Source organism: Panthera uncia (genome assembly GCF_023721935.1).
Source record: "Panthera uncia isolate 11264 chromosome C1 unlocalized genomic scaffold, Puncia_PCG_1.0 HiC_scaffold_3, whole genome shotgun sequence".
Lineage (NCBI taxonomy): Eukaryota > Metazoa > Chordata > Mammalia > Carnivora > Felidae > Panthera > Panthera uncia.
The window spans coordinates 61,157,183-61,163,945 of record NW_026057584.1 but is presented as its reverse complement, the minus strand read 5'-3'; positions in this window follow the sequence as shown (position 1 = coordinate 61,163,945).

The following is a 6,763-nucleotide window of genomic DNA, read 5'->3' as shown; positions in this document are numbered from 1 at the left end:
TTGTTTGTATCTGTGATGTCTAAACAGTCTAATGTATCATTCAAAGACACTTTCCATGTTGGTTTTCTGCCTGGACAATCTAGCCATTGATGTAACTGGGGTGTTAAAGTCCCCTACTGTTACTATATTGCTGTTAAGTGTTCCCTTTATGTCTCTTAATATTTGCTTTATGTATTTAGATGCTCCAATGTTCAGGGTGTTTAGATACATACAATTGTTACATTGGCTTGTTGGATTGACCCCTTTATCATTATGTAATGCCCTTCTTTGTCTCTTATTATAGTCTTTGTTTGTCTGATAGAAGTACCCTATCCTGGCTTTTTTTCTGCTTTCATTTGCTGGGAATATGTTTTTTCATCTTTTCACTTTCAGTCTGTACCCAGTATCCCCAAATTAATAGGATATTTTTCTCTCTCTTTTTTTTAAAGTTTATTTATTTTGAGAGAGAGAGAGAGAGAGAGAGCAAGCAGGGGAGGAACAGAGAGAGAGAGAGAGCAAGCAGGGGAGGAACAGAGAGAGAGGGAGACACGGAATCCGAAGCAGGCTCCAGGCTCTTAGCTATTAGCACAGAGCCTAATGTGGGGCTCGAACTCACAAACCATGAGATCATGACCTGACCTGAAGTCAGACGTTAACTGACTGAGCCACCCAGGCTCCCCAGGTCTTCTCTTTAATCCATTCTGCCACCCTGAGTCTTTTGATTGGAGTATTTAGATCATGTACATTTCAATTAATTATTGATATGAACTTACTGCCTTTTTGTTAATTGTCTTCTAGTTGTTTTTATAGTTCTATTCTGTCCCTTTCTTCTTCTCTTGATCTTTCCTTAAGATTGATAACTTTCTGTAGTGGTTGGCTTGGCTTTCTCTTCATTTTTTTGTGTATCTATTATAGGTTTTTGGTTTGTGATTACCATGAGGTTCATCTGTAACATCCTAAGTATATAGCAGTCTATTTTAAGTTGATGGTCAATTAAGTTCTAACACATTCCGAAAGAACCTCTTTTTTGCTCTCTACTCCACATTTTATATATATGTTGTCATATTTTATATCTTATAATTCATAATTTTCTTTTAATTATAGCTTTTTTCTTTTCCACTTAAAGAAGTCCCTTTAGCATTTCTTGTAAAGCTGGCTTTAGTGTTGATGAGCTCTAACTTTTGTTTGTCTGGTAAGCTCTATCTCTCCATCAATTCTGAATGATAACCTTCCCCGATATGGTAGTGTGTTCATTGTGGATTTTTTCATTTCAGCTCTTTGAATATATCATGCGACTTCCTTCTGGCCTGCACCTTCTGCTGAAAAATCAACTGATAGCATTATGGAGTTACCCTTGTACATGATATTTTGTGCTTCTCTTATTACTTTTGAATTTTTCTCATTATCTTCAACCTTCAAATTTTAATATGTGTTGTAGTGTGGACCTCCTTAAATTCTTATTTGGAACTCTCTGTGATTCCTAGATCTGGATGTCTATTTCCTTACCCAGCTTAGGGAACTTTTCAGTTATTTCTTCAAGTAACTTTTCTGTCTCTTTTTCTCTTCTTCTTCTTCTTCGAGGACCCGTATAATGCGAATATTTGTTCTTTTGAAATTGTCCAAGAGATCCCTTAACATATTCTCATTAAAAACAAAAAAAACCCCATTCTTTTATTGTTTATTTATTTTTGAGAGAAAGCGAGAGAGAGAGAGAGAGAGAGAACGAGAGAATGAGGAGGGGAGGGGCAGAGAGAGAGGGAGACACAGAATGAGAAGCAGGCTCCAGGCTCCGAGCTGTGACCACAGAGCCTGATGCAGGGCTCATACTCACAAATTGCTAGATCATGACCTAAGCTAAAGCTGGATGCTTAACTGACTGAGCCACCCAGGTGCCTTTCTATGGCTGGATTTTTTATATACTAGTTGCTCTTTTAAACCATTGCTTGCTTTTTTTTTTTTTTTTTTTTTTTTTGGCGTCGTAAGGTGAATCTGCCTAGCCCTTGGTACTATCCCGCCTCACTGCCTTTTGCAGCATTGGGGGTGGGGGTTTCCTTTGTTACTGAGTCTCCATCTTTCTTGCCATTCTCTATGATGTCTCTCTATCTGCTGTTCATTCAGCTCTCAGTTTTTATTCAGGAGAAACTACTTATAAATACATATAGATTTGGTGTATCCATGGAGGAGATGAGTTCAGGGTCTTCCTACATTGCCATTTTATACTGTAAACCCAGGTCTTTAATCCATTTGGAGATTCTTTTTGTTTATGGTGTGAAAAAGTGGTAGTCCCTCATTCTTTTCCATGTAGCCGTCGAGTTTTCCTGATACCATTTGTTGAAAATAATGTATTTACTGCATTGTATATTCTTGCCTTTTTTGTTGCAGATTAATTGAACACATAAGTGTCGGTTTGTTTCTGGGGTCTCTACTCTGGGCCATTTATCTATGTGCTGTTTGGAGGCCAGTTCCACTCTGTTTTGATTAGTATTGCTTTGTAGTATAGTTTGAAATCTGGGGATGTAACATCTTTAGCTTTTTTCTTTTTTTCTTGGTTGTTTGGGATCTTTTGTGGTTCTGTACAAATTTTAGGATTATTTTAGTCCTGTGAAAAATGCTATTGGTAATTTGATAGGGATTGCATTGAATCTGTAGGTTAATATTAACAATATTAATTCCTCCAATCCATGAGCATAGGCTGTTTTTCCATTTGGGTCATCTTCCATTTCTTTCATCAGTGTCTATTAGATCTCAGGGTAGATGTCTTTCCCCTCCTTGGTTAAATTTATTCCTATGTATTTTATTATTTTTGATGCAATTGTAAATGAGATTGTTTTCATAATTTCTCTTTTTGCTAGTTATTAGTATATAGAAACACAACCAATTTCTCTGTGTTAATTTTGTATCCTGCAACTTTACTGAATTCATTTATTAGTTCTAGTAGTTTTTGGTGGAGTGTTTAGAGTTTTATATATATATTATCATGTTATCTGCAAATAGTGATAGTTTAACTTCTTCTTACCAATTTGGAGGGCTTTTATTTTTCTTGTCTGATTGTTGTGACTAGGACTTCCAATACTATGTTGAATGAACATGGTGAGAGTGGGCATCCTTATATTCTTCCTGATCTTTCAATTTTTCACTATTGTGTATGACGTTAGCTGTGGGTTTTTATATATGGCCTCTATTATATTAAGTATGTCCCATCTATACCCACCTTGCTGAGATGTTTTATCATGAATGGATGCTGAATTTTGTCAAATGCTTTTTCTGCATCTATTGAGATAATTGTATGATTTTTAGCCTTCATTTTGCTAATGTGGTGTGTCATACTGACTGATTGCCATATGTCAAACCATCCTTGCATCCCTGGAAGAAATCCCACTTGATCATGGTGAATGATCCTTTTAATTTATTGTTGAGTCCAAGTTGTTAATACTTTGAGAATGTTGCAGTTATGTTTATCAAGAATATTGGTCTATAATTTTCTTTTTTGTCCTTTCATTGCTTTTGGTATCATGGTAATGCTGGGCTCATAGAATCTATATGGAAGCTTTCTTCCTCTTATAATTTTTGGAATAGTTTGAGAAGTATAGGTATTAATCCTTTTTCAGATATTTGGTAGTTGGGGCGCCTGGGTGGCTCAGTCGGTTAAGCGGCCGACTTCGGCTCAGGTCATGATCTTGCGGTCCGTGAGTTCGAGCCCCGCGTCGAGCTCTGTGCTGACAGCTCAGAGCCTGGAGCCTGTTTCAAATTCTGTGTCTCCCTCTCTCTGACCCTCCCCCATTCATGCTCTGTCTCTCTCTGTATCAAAAATAAATAAACATTAAAAAAATTTTTTTAAAAATATTTGGTAGAATTCATCTCTGAAGCTGTATGGTCCTGGACTTCTGCTTATTGGGAGATTTTTGATTGCTCATTCAATATCCTAGTAATTGGCCTGTTCTCATTTTCTTTTTTTTCCTGATTCAGCCTTGGAAGATTGTATGTTTCTAGGAATTGATCCATTTCTTCTAGGTTGTTCAATTTGTTGGCATGTAATTGTTTGTAGTAGTCTCTTATAACCCTTTCTATTTCTGTGGAGTTGGTTATAACTTTCGTTTCAGATTTAGTCCTTTTTCTTGATAAATCTAAATGTTTATTAAGTCTTATTTCTCTTTTCAGGAACCAGCTCTTAGTTTCATCTTTTTTATTGACCTTTTCATCTCCATTTCATTTATTTCCACATTGATCTTTATTATTTCCTTCCTTCCACTAACTTTGGGCTTGTTTTATTTTCTGTTCTTTTGGGGGTAAGGTTAGATAGAGAATTTTCTTGTTTCTTGAGGTAGGTCTCTATCACTATAAACTTCCCTCTTAGAACTGCATTTATTGTGTCCCAAATATTTTGGAATATTTATTTTGTCTCCACAATTTTTAATTTTTTTTTTTACATTTACTTGAGAGACAGAGACAGAGCATGAGTGGGGGAGGGGCAGAGAATGAGACACAGAATTGCAAGCAGGCTCCAGGCTCTGAGCCATCAGCACAGAGCTTGATGCAGGCTTGAACTCACCAACTGTGATCATGACCTGAGCTGAAGTCAGACACTTAACTGACTGAGCCACCCAGGCACCCCTGTCTCCACTTTTTTAAAATTTAATCTTTGATATCTTCATTGACCCATTAGTTGTTTAGTAGCATTTTTAGCCTCCACAGGACTTTTTTCCAATTTTCTTTTATTTTTAGAGAGTGCATGCTCTTGAGTAGAGGAGGGGTAGAGAGAGAAAGAATCCCAAACAGGCTCCGTGCTGTCAGCAGAAAAACCAAGAGTCAGACACTCAACCAAGTCACCCAAGTGCCCCTTTCCAGTTTTTCCTTTAATTGACTTCTATTTTCATAATATTGTGGTTGGAAAAGATGCTTGACATGATTTCAGTCTTCTTACATTTACTGAGTCTTATTTTGTGGCCTAACATGATCTCTCCTGGAGAATGTTTCATATGCACTTGAAAAGAATGTATTCTGCTGTTTTTAATTCAATGTTCTGTATATATCTGCAAAGTCCATCTGGTCTAATCTGTCATTCAAAGCTACTCTTATTGATTTTTCTGTCTGGATGATCTATCCATTCATGTGAGGGGGGTGTCCAAGTCCCCTACTATTATTGTGTTACTGTCAACTTCTCCCTTTATGTCTCTTAATATTTGTCTTATAGATTTAGGTGCTTCAATGTTGAGTGCATAGATACGTATAGTTGTTTATGTCATCTTGTTGAAGTGACCCCTTTATCATTATGTAATGTCTTTCCTTGTTGTCTTACAGGCTTTATTTTAAAGTCTACTTCATGTGATGTAAGTATTGCTCTCCTGGCTTTTGTTTGTTTGTTTATTTTCATTTGCATGGAATGTCTTTCTCCATCCCTTTACTTTTGGGTTCTGTCATTAGGTCTGAAGCCATATAGACGGCTCTTGTTTTGTTTTTGTGTTTAGCTTATTTATTTTTTAAAAACATTTTTTAACATTTATTTTTGAGAGACACAGAGCACGAGTGGGGGGAGGGGAAGAGGGAGAGAGGGAGACACAGAATCCGAAGAGGCTCCAGGCTCTGAGCTGTCAGCACAGAGCCCAACGTGGGGCTGGAACCCACGAACCGCAAGATCATGACTTGAGCCAACTTAGACACTTAACCAACTGAGCCACCCAGGTGCCCCTAGTTTATATATATTTTTACAGAGAGCAGGGGAGGGAAGACAGAGAGGGTGAGAGAGAATCCCAAGCACACCCCACACTATCAGTACAGAGCCCAGTGCAGGGCTTGAACTCACAAGCCTGTGAGATCATGACCTGAGCTGAACTCTTAACTGACTGATTCACCCAGGCATTCTGATGGGTCTTGTTGTTTTATCCATGCAGTCTCCTAATGTCTTTTGATTGGGGCATTTGGTCCATTTACATTTAAAGTAATTATTGACACATCACAATCCCAGACTTCAAGCTATAGTACAAAGCTGTAATGATAAAGACAGTATGGGTACTGGCACAAGAACAGACACTCAGATCAATGGAACAGAATAGAGAACCCAGAAATGGACACACAAACATATGGCCAACTCATCTTTGACAAAGCAGGAAAGAATATCCAATGGAATAAAGACAGTCTCTTCAGCAAGTGGTGCTGGGAAAACTGGACAGTGACATGCAGAAGAATGAACCTGGACCACCTTCTTACACCATACACAAAAATAAACTCAAAATGGATGAAAGACCTAAATGTAAGACAGGAAGCCATCAAAATCCTTGAGGAGAAAGCAGGCAAAAACCTCTTTGATCTTGGCTGCAGCAACTTCTTACTCAAAATGTCTCCAGAGGCATGGGAAACAAAAGCAAAAATGAACTACTGGGACCTCATCAAAATAAAAAAGCTTCTGCACAGTGAAGGAAACAATCAACAAAATTAAAAGGCAACCGACAGAACGGGAGAAGATATTTGCAAATGACATGTAAGATAAAGGGTTAGTATCCAAAACCTATAAAGAACTTATCAAACTCAACACGCAAAAAACAAATAATCCAGTGAAGAAATGGGCAAAAGACATGAATAGACACGTCTCCAAAGAAGACATCCAGATGGCCAACTGACACATGAAAAATGCTCAACATCAGTCTTCATCAGGGAAATACAAATCAAAACCAAATGGCTAACATTAACAACTCAGGCAACAACTGATGTTGGCAAGGATGAAGAGAAAGAGGATCTCTTTTGCATTCCTGGTGGGAATGCAAGCTGGTGCAGCCACTGTGGAAAACAG